Source organism: Neofelis nebulosa, chromosome 10 (genome assembly GCF_028018385.1).
Source record: "Neofelis nebulosa isolate mNeoNeb1 chromosome 10, mNeoNeb1.pri, whole genome shotgun sequence".
NCBI classification, from domain to species: domain Eukaryota; kingdom Metazoa; phylum Chordata; class Mammalia; order Carnivora; family Felidae; genus Neofelis; species Neofelis nebulosa.
Genome location: NC_080791.1, coordinates 13,907,856 through 13,923,388, shown reverse-complemented (window position 1 = coordinate 13,923,388; position 15,533 = coordinate 13,907,856). Strand labels below are relative to the sequence as shown.

Sequence of the window (15,533 nt, the reverse complement as noted above, 5' to 3'; positions counted from 1 at the left end):
TGATCCTTAGTGTTCTCATTTTCTCTCCCATTATCTGTCTTTCTCTTATTCTCTTTCTTTCTGTTCCACTTTGGGGGAAATGTCCTCTCTTTTATCTTTCAGACCTCTTATTGAATTCTGAAATTTTGCTATCATTTTTAATAGCCAAGAGCTTTTCTCTGTGCTTTGATTTTATATATGGTATCTGTATATGCTTATAGTTTCTATCTATCTATCTATCTATCTATCTATCTATCCATCTTTCTCCCACTTTATTTCAGGTGAAAGGTCTGCTTTTATCTCTCTGAGAATATTGATTATATATATTTTTGAAGTTTTTTTCTATTTCTGACCTTGTCTGTTTCTTCAGAGTTCCTTTCCTTTTTTTTTTTTTTTTTTTCTTCCTATTTTCTTGCCTGGTCTTAATGGTGGAGGCTTTCCTAGAATGTCTGGTGATCCTCAGTTGTCCATATTTAAGATTGTAAGTCATTAGAAAACACCTGATTGGCAGCTCTATGGGCACGGCTGGGTCCTGTTTACTGGTGGGATTCACCACAGAGGGAATGGACAGGGCGCTGGCTTTTTCTTCAGGGGACACTCAGTATTGCCCTTTACCCTCTTTGTCCATTCAGTTTTTCCAGAGAAGAATTCTCTTGACTCTGTCAGGGGTGACTCCGGCAGGGGTGAGGGATGGAAGTTCAGGGATATCCAGGCTGTTGCCATTATGAATGCTCAGTTGGGAATGGAGAGTGAGGATCTCCCTGTTCAAGATGCAGAATTTAACCTAAACATCCTGTTTTATGCCCAGTGCCGATACTTTACTCTCATCTGTCAATGCACATGGGTCCCTGAGCCCAGTGCTCTCTGGTTCAGTTTCTTCAGAGGGTGGCTGGTCCCTCACCTGCTGGCTCCCTGCTCACCGTTGAGGAGAAGGCTGCTTCCCTGACTGCACAGGCAATGGAGGGGATCCTGGAGGTCTAACCAGTGCCCCTGTTTAGCCCCATCCCAGCTTCTGCTGTGCCTCAGGCCCCTGCTTCCTTAGGACTGGGGTGGAAGGCAGTCCCCAGAGGCCACATCTCTTTTTCCAGGGAAATTTCCCTGCAGACAGAGTCATTTACATTTCCTCCCTCTATTAAGTCAGTTGTCACTCTTCCATTTGCTAACATTTGTCCTATGCCTCAGACATCTTTCCCACTTGCCTTTTCCTGGTCGGTTTCCAGTGACTTGAATTTCACGTTAGTGTGATTTCAGGAGGGAACAGTGATAAAAAAAAAAAAAAATGGTGATCAATCCACTATGTTTAGCCTGAAGCTTTTAGTTAATATCTGCCCCCTCACACAAGATTTCAAGAGCCCCATAGGTAGGGATTCTGCCTGCTTTGTTCAACACTTTTCCCTGCACTTAGCAGCATGCCTAACTCATACTTGGTTCTTAGAAAATACTGACTACATTAAAAGTGTGGAGGATGGGAGGTTTTATATGTTCTCTTATTTAGCGTTATCTATCGCACTGGATGTGGGGAGGAGGTCCTCAGTCTCCTCCTCTGAAAAATGAGGAGCCTGGGTCTGAATGGGGGTTATCAGATGATCAGATGTGGTGGGGAGGGTCAGACCTGTGATGGCAGGAAAAAAAAAAAAAAACCTCACAGGTGGACAATCCCTTGATTCCACCAACTCGAACATTGGAGCATTATGGAGACTGGCTGGATGCCCCCTAGAGAGGGGTGGGCGAGGGGTCCTGGGTGCCTGGCAGCAAAGAGGAAGGATCAGGCTCCAGCCCCAAGCCCTTCCCACTGTCCCCTTACCACACCCCCTTCCCAGCGCAGGCCTTCTGTCTCAGCTGGAGGGAAGGGGATGTCAGTGGGCACCGGAAACCTCTTTCCTACCTCCAGAAGGCCGGGGAGGGCTGCAGACCTCCGCACGGAGCCCAGATGCGGGTTGAGGAGCTAAAAATATAGCCATGGGTATCCCCCCTCCCCCACTGTCTTAATGTGGTTTTAAAATAAGTCAGCCTCTTTCTAGTTCTCGCTTTCCACTGTCATTTATTTCAGTTTTTATCTCCACAACAAAAATTCCTTCCGACTTTTTTTTCCCCCTCTCTCCCTGTAATGCTCTTCACTTTCAAATGCTAATAATCTCCAGCTGTAAAAGGCTTAGAAGTGGCTCTAGATTGTTTGATCTTTGGCCTGTGATCTGCTTTCATCTCTCTGCTTTCAAATGTTACTTTAGATTTACTTTAACCTATTAACATGCTTGGTATTCACAGACACGCACTCTCCAAACCAGCTTCCCAGCACCCCCACCCCATCATAACTAGACGAGGAAAGTGAACCTGTAGGCTCTGGGGAGGCACGTTTGGCCACGGTGGCAGGAGGCCTGGAAGGCAGGAAAGGCAGAGAGGAGCCGGCAGGGGAAGGCTGGACGGAGGGGAGGCCATATGGAAGGAGAGGGAAGGGAAGAGGGGCAGGGGACCAAGAAGGCCTAAAAGGAAAGGAAGGAAGAAGACAGCGAAGCCAGAGAGTGGGAGAGTGGGACAGGGACAGGAGGACAAGTCCCCAGCACAGAGCAGGCTGCCTCCCTGCTGGTTAGATGGCTATCTAACTTGGCTCTGGCGGTGTGGGTAGTGGGGGGACTGAATTAGTGCTTGAGATTTCTTGCACCCACTGTTGTGCTGGAATGTCTGCGTGTTCGTTTCCACAGGAAACGCGAGGCATGAATATGGATGAAACTCCTCACTGAGACCACAAGGGTACGGCTCAATTATTTGCCATATAAAGTAGCACACGAGGACTCTTTGCGCTTGATCATCTCCTCTGTGTAGGGCTGTGCGCGCGCGCCCGTGTGTGCTGGGGGTGCACGCAGGCAGTTCAGGGAGGCACTGAATCATCCAGGCCCTCACAGCAGTCCTAGCTGCAGCTGGGTGCCTGGAGGGGCACTGAGGAGAGAGACCTCACTGGCCCACGTGCCCCCCCCTAACACAGGCCCGCATGTAGTGAGGGCTGTGACGCCACAGCCTCTGAAAGGACCAAAGGACAGAAGTCAGAGGAGGATTGGGCATACCAGACTTTCTGGAAAACCCAAAGGGCGGGAGCCTGAGGGCCCAGCTCTTCTGAGGCTGCTCCCTTGTCTGGGGAGAAAGCCTGAGCCACCCCCACTCTGTGGGAAGGCAGGAAGGAGAGAGAGGCTGTCTGAAGCTGGGCTGAGAGGGACACCAAGGGAGGCCAGGGTCCCCTGGACAGTCTAGCCACAGAGGAGAAGTGGCCAAAGCTGCTGAGGCCAGAGGAGTGCAAGGAACCCTCAGTTGACATCAGAGAGTCTAGCGTTCAAGGGGCATCTGGGTGGCTCATTGGGTTACATAGGACTTTGGCTCAGGTCGTGATCTCAGAGTTGGTGAGTTTGAGCCCCACATCTGGCTCTGTGCTGACAGCTCAGAGCCTGGAAACTGCTTTGGATTTTGTGTCTCCCTCTCTCTCTGCCCTTCCTCCACTCATGCTCTCTCTCTCTCAAAAATAAATAAACATTAAAAAAAAGTGGGAGGAGGGCTGGGTGGCTCAGTCAGTTAAGCGTCTGACTTAGGCTCAGGTCATGATCTCTCAGTTCGTGGGTTCGAGCCCCGTGTCGGGCTCTGTGCCGACAGCTCAGAGCCTGGAGCCTGCTTCAGATTCTGTGTCTCCCTCTCTCTCTCTGCCCCTCCCCTGCTCATATTCTCTCTGTCTCTCAAAAATAATAAACTTTAAAAAATAGTCTGGAGTTCAAGTCATGGGCCAGTGACTTAGCCCCTCAGTTTCTCCATCTATGAAATGGACTAACAATGTTCTTACTGCAAAACGTAGCTGTGGTGGTACAATAATCCCAGAAAGGACTATATTTATATTTCACTGAGCGCTCATTATGCAGCAGGTACTATTCTAAGTGTGTTATTAATATTAACTCACTTAATCCCCATTAATCCTCATCTAATACACATTTAACCCTATCAGGTGGATACTATGATCAGCCTCATTTTGCAAATAAGGGAACTGAGACACAGAGGGTTTAAGGCAATTTGCACAAGGTCACACAGATAGGGCTAGCATGTTTATTTTAGGTGAATTAGGCTCCTGGATTACACGTATGCATCTCTTACCTCCCTGAATCCTGAAACATCCCTCTGGGTTGGTATCAGGGCACCGGCTTTACATAGACCCTGGCAGTACAGCCTAGGTTCTCTGCTGCCCAGGCCCACACTCCTTATCACGCTCTGTTGTGAAGATGCTTTTCAACTGCAAAGTGCTGAAAAATGTCAGTTATTATTATCCACAAATGTTGGGGAGTCTCTGCCAAGGGGAAGACTCATGTTCGGGAGTCGGAGGTCTAGGGTGCTAAGGAAGAGGCGGGATTCCTACAGGGTGTCCCCTCTCCCAGACTTTCTCTAAGGCAAAGCAGAACCCTTCTGCTATTGCCAGTCAATTGCTTCTGGTCCTGAACAAAGAGGAAAGGGAGGGCAGCAGTTACCCCTGCTCTGTAACTCAACAGAATCAGCACAGAGAGGGAGGGGGAGCCAGGGCCCCCCCGCCTTAGATCAGGGCACCACCTGGAATGAGCCAGATTCACAGCTGCCATGCCCCAGCTTCCCCCGGTGGAGGTGGTAACCAGGGCAGGGTTTACTGGCTGAGCCCACCTGTGGGCGCTTGTGGGAACTTTCAAGCTCCCCGCCCATCATAGCAAAAGGGAAATGGACCCAATCTGAATACTGTCACGTGCCAGGCATCACGTGAATTATTTCCACACCTATCAGTGCATTCAAACTCCACACCAGCCCTGTGAGTGAGGCATCCACCCGCATCATCATTTTGCAGGTGCCGAGAGTCTAAGTGACTGAAACATGGTCACACGGCCTCTTCTCTTTCCAGCCCACTGCCTCCCGCAGGGCTCAGCGGATGTAGATGGATGACAAAAATCCAGTAGTGACCAAGAAGGGAGCTTCGGCCTAGATACCAGTGCTCCCACAGTCCCACGTAGGTCTTGTTTCACCAGGCACCGGACATGCCTGGGGCAGGACCTGGATCTGCTTGTGACCCGGTAGAACCCAAGCGTAAAGTACTTCTTCTCGTCGCTCTCTTTGGGCTCTGTCTCCTCCCGGCAGCTTGCCTGGTCCAGGGGTGGTGAGCCCTGCATGTCAGTTGCCCACGTGATGAGAAGCCACTCAGCTCTTTCGCGTAGTGACTGTGTACCCCCAGATAAGTAACTTAGCCTCTCTGAGCCAGAGTTTCATCATTTGCCTAAATAGTGAAACAGTGGGGGTGGTCCTAATGAACCAGGGCCCCAGAGGCGCGTGGCCCTGGGGCCTCTGTGTCTTCTGCACGGTCTGTGGGGTTCTCCCTTGGGAGGGTTCCATCTGACTGACTCCCTACCTGTAGGGCTGGTGACGAAGGGGGTAAGAACATTTGTATTGTCCACTTTTCTGTCTCCAGCAAAGCTCAGTTGCTCTGCCACCTGCCCCACAGGGCAGGCTGTCTTGCACAAGAGAGGCTATTTTCAGAGGCGCCTGCCGGGGGCATCACGAACACTGGAAAACCCAGCTTTGGCTACGAGGCCTCCCCCCGAGACCCAGTTGACAGCTCTTTGGTTCAGGAGGAATCCTTCTAGGTTGCTTTGGGAGTGGGGGTGACGTCGGGGGTTGATTAGGATGCTTGTTGGAGCAACTCCTTCGCCTCCTCTGGTATCAGCCTCACCAGGAGGCCGGGATCTGGGAGGGGCGGGGGGTACCGAGGAGAAGCCCCCTTCCTTCACACCCACCCACCAGCCCAGAGTCACTGGAAAGAGCAAATGCAAATGGATCCAAAGCACAATACCCAGAATACACTGTCTCGCGTCCTGGGGGCTCACTCTGAGTTAAAGCTGGGCTCCTCCTGGGGGCTGACATTTTCCCTGGTTCAAACAACATCTGTGGCTCGCTGAGCTTGGTGAAAGGTGAAGGAACCAGCCTCTGCCACTGCAGACTCCAGGGAAACAGAAAATCCAGCTTTGTAGGTCCCTCCCACCTGGAGGGGCTCCTGGGCCCACGCCTGCACTCGCACGCCCATACACACACACACATACACACACGCAACCCCACAAGCTCACACTCGTGGTAACCCTCACAGCCACTCAAAAGCCCACACGTGTGCATTCCCACATGCATGCAGACTCACATGTGTGCCCTTTCATAAACACTCACCTCCACCCAAACCCACACACACGTGTGCACACACACATCTGTCCACAAACAACGTGCAGACTTCTATGAACCAGAGGAGAGGGCCTGCCCCCACCCCATCCACACCCCACACCCCAAGATCGGACAGGGGCAGACCCAGGAGAGGCTGCTGAGGGTTTGAAATAAATGCATTCTGAAAAGAAGGACTGTCTTCCCCTCCAGGCTCCAGGCCAAATCTCCAAATGAAATCAGGCCGGGGAGAAATGAACAACCGAGATGCACAAAACAATGTGAAGAAGAAACGAATAATAATATAAAAAAAAAAGGTGAGAGTTATTTTTCAGCTCACTGGCTTTCTGAAAAGTAATATAAAGTTGAGCAGCGTCTTCTTGGAATCGACCTTTCTGAGCCGAGACCCAGGCCACACGCACATCTCTTTCCTCTCTTTCTATTACCCGAAATTTGTATGGTTTCATCTCCTCTGATATTCTTTCCCTTTGTGCGCCTGTGCAAACCCCTTGTGTCAGGGGCTTGTTCCTAACCCTGCAGCCCTGCCATGCCAGAATGTGTCTCCCAGGCTCCCTGCAGGGCTGAGAATTGAGAGCCTCCTCTACAGCTCCCCCACCAAAGTTGAGGCCTTGGCCCCCACCCAGCTCTGTCCTCCTCCCTGCCCAGAAGAGGCTGCAGCCTTCCCCCTCCCCACCTCCCCCACAACGGCCTCCTGGCCTTCTTTGTTCCAGAGACAATTCTCTTGCACACTGTTCTTTGAAGCAGAGCTGGAAAGGGAAGGGTGGATGGACCCAGGGGTGCAGGCTCCTGGTGCAGGGAGGGCCGGACAATGTTTGGTGAGCGCCCGAGAGAGCAGGTGAATCCTAAGAAGATTCTGTCTTCTTCAGGGCATGGTGGGAAAAAAAAAGTGTCCATTCTATTTTTTTTTTTTTAATTTTTTTTTTTTTAACATTTATTTAGTTTTTGAGACAGAGAGAGAGCATGAACAGGGGAGGGTCAGAGAAAGAGGGAGACACAGAATCTGAAACAGACTCCAGGCTCTGAGCTGTCAGCACAGAGCCCGACGCGGGGCTCGAACCCACAGACCGCGAGATCATGACCTGAGCTGAAGTCGGACGCTTAACCGACTGAGCCACCCAGGCGCCCAAAAGTGTCCATTCTAAAATGTTCAGGGGAAAAGGATACGGAAGGGGAGATCCAGAATTTTCCTGACAATTATGACATTCCCTGTAGTTGCAGTCAATTCTCCACTAGAAATGATGCTGGGAGAACGTACCTAACGGTGGCCCCTTTTCCTGCTGTCTCTACCACCTCCCATCCCCAGACACACATACTCATGTACCTGCATATGTAGACAGACACACAAACTCGCATGCACGAGCACCTCAGACACATCCATGCAGATGTACACACACACACACACACACACACACAGAGCCGTGAAACAAACATCCATATGCACTCCTCAAATGCACATGCATGTACACCCTCAAACACATCCACATAGATACACACACATGCACTCCTTACACACACTTGCACAGACAGGGGTACATGCACTTTCATCTGCATGGTTACCTTTTCGAGCTGCACTGGTGCCTTTTCCAGTGAACTGTGTGTCTACTCTCAACTTTCTGCCTTAAGGAGGTGGGGGACCTAATGGCTTTTGCAATAAAACATCAAATGTGGGGAGAAAGTGCCTGGTGGCATCTTGACTACAAAGGTGAGTCAGGGGTGTCTGGCTAACCCCCGACTCGGGGTGGAATGGCTTCAGGAGGACCAGTCACACACCTGTCCTTGGTCCACCCAGCAAGATAAGAACACTGATGGATGCGTTTGAGGTGGGGAAATGAGGGCATGGGGATGTAGGGAAGATAATTGAAGTTTTTCTCTGGAAGAGACTAAGAGGTCTAGTGTAGCTAATTCCGACGTGTATCGCCTGATGTGTTCTTGTCCTCACTCAGCCGGTGGTTGAAGCCCAAGATGAGCCGTGGGAGGGGCTCAGGACATGACACGATGTGAGGGGTGGACTGCTGTGTGCCAACAGTGGTGATGATTGACGTGAGTAAATCCTTGGCTTTTTGCCTAAGTGCTTCCTCCTTTGTTATGTCATTTCTATCATCACGCTCACCTTGTCATGTAACTGGAACGGGTATTAGTATGCTTATCTTATAGATGAGGAGTCTGGGGCTCAGGGAAGGTGAGCAGCTTGCCAGGTGAATGAGTCAGGCTGGGCTAATCACTGTCACAAACAGCCCCAAAATCTCACTGGGTTAGTTCCATAAAAGTTTTGCAGATATGCCCCTCCTCAATGAGAACTGGAAAGGATGCCCCGCTTGATGCAATGTTTCTGAGACCCAGGCTCCTTCTTGGGGCTCTGCTATTCTTGGAGTGCTTGGAGTGTCTTGACTTGGCAGGTGCATGGAAAAATCAAGTGAGGGGTCTATGCATAATGCTTTTTATGGGTGGGGCCTGGGAGTGGCAGCGTCACCTCTGTTCATGTTCCATGGGCTAGAACATAGTCACCTGCTATGACTACAGCAGGGAGGCTAGGGAGTGTCATGAAGCTGTGGGTCCGGCAAGAAAAGGAGAATGAGGGTACCAGTGAGTCCTGCCACGCCCAGACTCACACAGCCCACAGCAGTGAAATCAGTCCTCAGACCTATGTTCTGATCCTGGTACTGTGCTTTTCTCTTCTGGCGCTTTACTTTGAAGTAGTAAGCTTTTTCAGTGGAGCCATGTTCCTGGTCTTTTTCTAGGTCTGGAAGTCCTTACATCGATAAGAATCCAATGATAATGACAACAGTATCTCCCTGTTATATGCACATCTCATTTCTTGTCCCCACCACCCCATAAGTTACATAGGAGAACCCTACCTTCTACTTGAGGACAGTGCAGCTCAGGGAGATCAAGTAGCTTCTTTGAGGTTGTGGGAAGGTGACAGTGTGAGTCTAAGCCTTTCTGGCTCCTGTCTTCTGTCTTTCTCCCATGCTGCTATGGCTTCTGCTGGACGTGGGATTGGGGTCTGAGTAGGTGGAGAGCCAGCCTTCTTAATCCCGCAGGGCAGACGTCCCTGAAGATACTTAAGTAGGATGCGAATGCAGTGGGCAAAGTTCTCGCCGCCTTCTGCGCTGGAAAGCATCTGGATAAATATGAGGGCCTAGGCCATTGTAGCTTAGTTTACTTGGCAGCCATGTGCCTGGAGATATTAGCAGGGCTGGGAACCGACTTCCAGTTGTATGCTCTTGAGCAAAGCTGGGTTGGGAGTCAAGAGATATTCATGCGGAAACCCAGCCATAGTTAACTGTGCAACTGTGGGCCTCTGCATGGAGGCCCGTGTGGTTCAGCACCGCACCCTCCCCTCCTGCAAATTGGAGATGGTAGTTACCACCCTCGTTCCAGACCCTGCTATGCTGCATAGCCTCCTAATTGGTTTCACCAAGGCCACACCATTTGTCTTTAATCCCTTCCTGCACATCCCACAAAGTAACCTTCTTAACCACACACGCCTGTCATCGTGCCTCTCTTCTGCACAACGACGTTCATGACTGCCATAATGTCCACGCTCCTCAGTTAGCCCGTGATGGTGCTTGATACTCTGCCCCTACATTACCCATCTAGACGGATCCCCCTTGACTCCCCTAAATGTATCAAATGTTATTCTTGCCGTACTTTCTTCTTCCTCCCTCGGACACCCCACTGCCGGGGTGCCCTCATTGCTAGCCTACCTGTTGCTACTTCTAAGATACCGCTCTGGATCACTCAGCACAACCTCCACCCCTCCATCATTGTGATTGTACCCTCATGCCGTGCTTCCCTCCGAGGCACCCTTGGTGCTGTGGTCTTCTGAGAATGTTTCTTATCTTTTTCCCCAGCTGTGAGCTTCACCAGGGTGAGAGTTTAGTCTTGTACAATTTGTACCTTTGGATATAACAGCCCTCAGACAATAGTTTACGCATGAAAAAATAATCAGGAGATAGCCAAGACTTCCAGTGATATGCAAATGAAAGATATGGCTTAGGAGCCATCGTTAAAGTCGGTTTGACTGTTTCCTGCCAGCTGGGGGTTGTCAGGCAGTTTCCACGTCTTGAAGGGCTGCTAACCTCCTGGGTTTATCTGCAAGGCTGCATGGGTGGGACCTCCAAGCAGAGACCTGTGGCACTTTGAGCTGTGTATTCTCTGCCCACTGGGGGCTTATAAGCCCAGACCCCCAACAGGCTCACCTGTCGGGAAGTAAGCTAGGCAGGTGCATTTGGGGAGCTCCTCAAATTGAGCTCTGTTGGCTCTCTGCCCACACTCCGCCCCTCCACACCAGGCCAAATTGTAGGCTGGAGCCAGTGGAGAAAGTAATGGATTGGAACCAGGATGCTCAGGTTAAGTGGGCCGCTTTGTGGAACTCATCCATAATCCTGCTGGAGCCCAGAGAACAATACGTTAATTAGAGCCGACAGCACTGCTCCCACCAGCCATCCATCCTGCCTGTGTCTGCAGGGCCTTCCCCATGGACACGCCGGCCCACTCCCTTCTCTGAAAGAGATTTATTCATTATCAATGTTTGTCTGTGAGAGGGACCCGGTGGGGAGGGAACAGGATTCCAAAGGGGACGGGATATGAAAGAGCTGCTGGCAGCTGACGAATGGGTGTGTCTGGGGGCTGGAGATGGGTGTTCCCAATTAGGAGGATGAGGCAAGCCCACTGGATTGGACAGGGGAAGAGGTAAGTCAAATGGAATTAGAAGAAATTCAGTAAACATGTCCAACAAGTGGTCCTTGTGGGAGTTTTAGCTTTGGACCTAGCTCGCTTTAAGCCACAGACGATGGGGGGGGGGGGGGCGGGGGGGGGGAGGGGAAGACAGAAAACAGATGAAGTCCCTTTATCTATAGTCTACCCTAGTGCTCCTTTGCAGAAGCACTCAAAAAGTGCTTGTTGGGTGAATAAATGTCTTTCATGGCAGCCAGAGGGACTTAGGTCAGACATCATAAAGAACTCTTTGCCAGGGAGCAGGAACTAGGGATGAGAGACCAAAAATGGGTTCTGGGGTTCCTACCCAGCAAGAATCTTTTGAAAGAAAGGCAGACATATTTCATTTGTCCTGGATCCCATTATTTGCATATCATGTGGAATTTTGGAGGAAATGGGAGAGGACCAGCTCTCCTCAAGAAAGCGGGACAGCCTAGGGAGGTAGGGAGTCAACAGGTCAGAGATGGCAAGGGACTAGCGGGCCTGTGGCCCACTGACCAAAGCTCCAAAGGGAATGAGAGGGGTGAGCAGTGGGCTGCAAAGTCCTCACGAACTCATCTCACAAAGGGATATGAAGGACTCTAGCACCCTCTCAGTAGCCTCTGCTGCCAGGCAGAGAAAAGGGGAAGTGGGAAAGTGAGGGCCAGAGTCCCACCACCAGTGCATGCCAGCATCTGGCTGCTCTATGTGTGAGCCCCGGGGCCAGCCGCATCCCATTCCCCGGGGTCCTGTTTGACATGCAGAATCTTGGGCAGCACCCCCAGAACTACCGGATCCAGATCTGCATTTTAACGAGATCCTCCTGTGACTTCTGTGCACAGGAAAGTTGGGGAAGCAAGTCAGCAGGATCATGTGCCTAGCTCTTAGTGGACCAGATGGTGTTTTGGGGAGAGAACTGTGTGAGTAGTTTGGAAGTTCTTGCCATAACGGTCTATTGACTGGCTGGGTGACTTGGGGCAAATCACTTAGGCCCTCTGGGCATTAGTTTATTCATGTCTAATCTGAAAGGACTGCGCCAGATCTGTGTTTCTTAAACTCTGTCAACCATCAGAATCCCCTGAAATGAAAGACAGATTCTTGGGTGCCAGTGGCACCCTTTGTGTAGAGCCTGAGATTTTCTGATTAGTTCCAGATGATGCTAATCACTGCTGGTGGGGGGAGCACACTTTGAGAAGTGCCTGACCAGGTGATGTCTAAGGTTCCTTCTGATTCGGAAGCTCTATGGGGTTTTATTCCCCCATTTACGACTCTTCCTTCCCCCAGGGCACCAACCTGTTGCTCTCTATCTCTGGCTCCCCTTCCTGTGTCAGTGCCATTTTTCCAGCACACCCAGGACTTGAGGGAGCCAAATCTTACAAAATGCGTGGAAGTCAATACAGGCAAAGTATTAGCCACAAAGATTTAAGAAGAGTCCTATGAAACACAGCAATAAAACCTGGAAATAACTATCCATTTCCTACAACAAAATGTCTCATTTCCGAGTCCATAAATGCTCCCCCTCCAGATCCCCGGACCCATCTGTTTTGTAAGCATGTGTAATTATTAGCACCATAAAGTCACTTTCTATACCTAATCTAATTATAGGGAGCCAAAGTAATATCAGGTAGAGGAGAGGGAGGGAAGAGATGCGCTCACTGCAAACTCAGACTATTTCTTTAAAGAGAGAGAAGTAGTCACATGAGAGTGTAATGATTCTTTATGGTGATATTATACTTCCTATGGAGGCTTTGGGGACAGCTTTGCAAATAAGACTGAGCTGGCTCATCTCAAAGTAAAGAGCAGTTTCCTGCCATGTACGGAGGATTTAGGCCCTACTGGGAGCTAGGAATTAGGATCACCAAGCTTCGTCTGCTCCCAGCCTTCAGATCCTCCGTAGATCTCAAGGACATGGCCTTCCATTCTAGGCACTTCCAAAACCGGTTTACCCTTTCCTTCCTTTTGCACTTCCTCTGGAAGGAAAAAAAAAAAATTACAAAGCTACTCTGAGATACGAGCTAACTAGGAACTTGTGGTTCAGAGTGAAGCCTCGACTACTGTTTCCTTTTCTCCCAAAGTGCCTTGGGGAAGCTATCTAGTCACCGGCTAACCGAATGAGTGAGTGAGTCACTGGATGAAGTGGTGAATGAATGGGTAAGTTACAGATGATGACAGGACTGTTCTTAAAGATGAAGGAGAACATATTCCTTCTCTTCATATGTCTTATTTGTGATGGGGTGCGGGACAGAATAAGGACCAATGAGGCATTACTGGCAGGCTGATTTTGCTTTACTTTATGATAAGCAAAATAGCATTCTGAGCATGTGAGCCCCTCAGATGGACCAGCCCTCTTTGGTTAGTGGTGAGTTCTCCAACGCTGGAGATTTTCAGACAAGGCACATTTGCCTTGAATCTTGTCTAGGGCGTTGGCGTGTTAGGTAGGAAGAGAGGGAGCGGGTAATGAGGAGAATGTTTATTGAGCACTTACTATGTGCTCGACTCTTTAGTTGTATAATCTCATCTAATCCATTCACCAAACCCATGAGGTTTACTCTGATCCCTATTTTAAAAAGAGAGAAGGCAAGCTCAGAGCATCGTGGAACTAGTCCACGCAACCCAGCTAGTCAAAGGGGAACTGGGATCCAGACCAGGTCTGTCTGCTCCAGACTTCATCCGCCTTCTGCGGGGACTTGGAAATACTGTCCTATAGGCTTAAAATTCTTCAGTGCACTTTTCTGGAGCTGCACTTGACATGCTTGACTTTCGAAAACACAGGCTGCTGCCACTGCTGGCGGTGATGTTGGTCCATCTTCTGGATCCACCTTTGAAAATTCAAAGAGGAGATGTTGTGGGAAACAGCTCTCTTGGTTTGTTAAGCTGCCCTGACGTCTCTCCTCATCTGTAGATTTGTCTGTCTGTGAGGATCCCATATAGACATGATGGTTTAGGGGTTTCACTCCATGGCCTGGAAACCCATGCATGCGGTAGCCCCTTGCTTCCCCTCTTCACCCAGGGCAACGGCTCCTCTCTCCAGCTCTCACACTGACCCCGTTCAGGGCTGAATGGAGGAGTGTTTTGGCCGGGCAGGCGCAGATAGCTGGGGCTGCAGACCACGACACGGTTGCTAATTTCTTGTGCTGGGCAAATCCCAAAGGTGCTGGTGGTGCAGTCTGGAGAAGACCGAAAGATGGGCTGATATGTGCTTTCTGAAGCGTCTCGGCAGCCTCTGGAGGCAGCTTTGCGTGTGTGTGTGTGTGTGTGTGTGTGTGTGTGTGTGTGTGTGACTCTCGTCTCTGTCCCTTGTTCTCATGCCAGCCTTTTCTGGATGCCCACCAGATTCCTTCCTGCCTATGTGCCCCCATGCCCCGCTTCTCATTCCTCTTTGAAACCACGTGGCAGGACCCCTTTCCCAGTTGCAGGGGGAGCAGCTGATCAAGGGGGATAGGACGCAACTTGTCATTTGGTACCAGGCCACCACTTTTCCTCTCTGAAGTCTACCCCCTTCTTTTTGCCCCTGCTTGCCTTTGCCTCCATTTCCTTCCAATCCAGCTTCATATCATGCTGGGGGAGGCCCGAGCTCGAGAAGGGCACCAGCCAGGCCCCTGGGAGGGCATCTGCTTCTGCTGATAAGTAGCCCTGTCTTTTTCCTACCCATTCGGTGGGGCGGAGATGCCCTCCCACACGAGCCATGGAATTAAAGCAGCAAAGTGGGCTTTGGCAACTGGCCTTCTGTTGGTACCAGACCTGCTCTCGTCTCCATGGATTTTTCTCTCTCAGAGAGTCACTATTGCCCGATTACAAATGATTTCTTCTTGCAAAGCACAAGAGGGTCTTGTGTGGAGCCCACCCCCTGAACGAGATGGGAAATTGGAAATCCAAGGGCCCAGAGCCTTAGGTGCGAGAATCGATTCCCAACCCCTGCCCTGTAGGCTGGGTGGGGGGGGTTTCAGAGCAGAGGGCTGCACAGAGTGCAAACCCGACCCTACCCAAGTCAGAGCCATGGCTCAACCTGTCTAGCCCATGTATGAGCATGCTAGGTCCTCTGTGAAAATGTACCGCAGACTGGGGGGCCGTAAACAGCAGAAATGTGTCATTTTTCGGGTCCGGAGGCTTGAAGTCCAAGACCAAGGTGTTGGCAGGCTTACTTCCTTCTGATGGCTGTGAGGGCAGGATCCGTTCGGGCCTCTTTCCTCGGCTTTGGGGTGGCTGTTTTGTGCCTGTATCTTTTCACACTGTCTTCCCTCTCAGTGCCTCTCTGTGTCCAAGTTTCTCCTTTTCGTTAGGATGCTAGTTGTACTAGTCCACTCGGGCTGCCATAACAAAATATCCCAGACGACGTGGTTTAAACAACAGAAACGGCTCTGAACAACAGAAACCAATGGAAAACTTTCTTACAGTTGTGGAGGCGGGAGAGTTCAAGATGAAGGTCTGGCAGGGCTCAGTTTCTGGTGAGAGCTCTCTTGCTGGCTTGCGGACAGCTTCCTTCTGGCTGTATCCTCGTGCGACAGAGGGGAAGGCTCTGGGGTCTCTTCCTCTTCATAAAAGGACACGGGCCTTGTCAAACTAGGGCCCCACCCTTACGAGCTCATTTAACCTTTATCATCTCCCTGTCTCCAAATCCAGTCACGTTAGGGGGTACGGCATAAACATGA

General features: G+C 50.5%; 2 long non-coding RNA genes across 2 annotated transcripts in view; both read left to right on the top strand.

Annotated features, from left to right (window-relative positions):
- LOC131486845 (uncharacterized) overlaps positions 1 to 6,846 on the top strand; it is a 162,488-nt gene extending 155,642 nt beyond the window's left edge. Inside the window, exon 5 of the long non-coding RNA XR_009249489.1 lies at positions 6,379 to 6,846. This is a non-coding gene — a long non-coding RNA (uncharacterized LOC131486845). The remainder of the gene's footprint in view (positions 1 to 6,378) is intronic.
- A 1,215-nt stretch (positions 6,847 to 8,061) lies between these two features.
- Positions 8,062 to 15,533, top strand: part of LOC131486843 (uncharacterized) — a 148,269-nt gene continuing 140,797 nt past the window's right edge. The window contains exon 1 of the long non-coding RNA XR_009249487.1: positions 8,062 to 8,226. This is a non-coding gene — a long non-coding RNA (uncharacterized LOC131486843). The remainder of the gene's footprint in view (positions 8,227 to 15,533) is intronic.